This window comes from Sinocyclocheilus rhinocerous, unplaced genomic scaffold (genome assembly GCF_001515625.1).
Source record: "Sinocyclocheilus rhinocerous isolate Xijiao unplaced genomic scaffold, SAMN03320098_v1.1 scaffold3144, whole genome shotgun sequence".
NCBI classification, from domain to species: Eukaryota; Metazoa; Chordata; class Actinopteri; order Cypriniformes; family Cyprinidae; genus Sinocyclocheilus; species Sinocyclocheilus rhinocerous.
In genome coordinates this window covers 22,323-22,735 of record NW_015624539.1, presented here as the reverse complement: position 1 = coordinate 22,735, position 413 = coordinate 22,323, and positions in this window count along the sequence as shown.

Sequence of the window (413 nt, the reverse complement as noted above, 5' to 3'; positions counted from 1 at the left end):
GGTACAGACAGAAGGCTGTTTAAATGTTACGTGATCTTTCCCAATCATTCTAATACGCGAATGTTTTCATAACAACATGAGCCGCTTAAAGTGATTCAAGTTATCAACCTTACTGATATTCAAAATGGTTAGCAAGCGCTGCTTTGTTTATGTTTCGTATATCTGCGTTTATCTCGTATATCTTTGTTTCAGTTTCTCCTTTTGAATGACGAATATATACTATTGATAGCTGCTGATATAGACAGTTAAGGCCGGGACACACCAAGCCGACGTCAAAGAATTAGCGGCGACGAAAGCCGACGGTGTTATCGCCTCGCGTCGGCAGCGTCGGGCCAAAAAGCTGCGCTCGAACACACCGCACAGACTACAGCCGACGGCAAACTAACACGTGCGTTCTGCGCATGCGTGAGAGG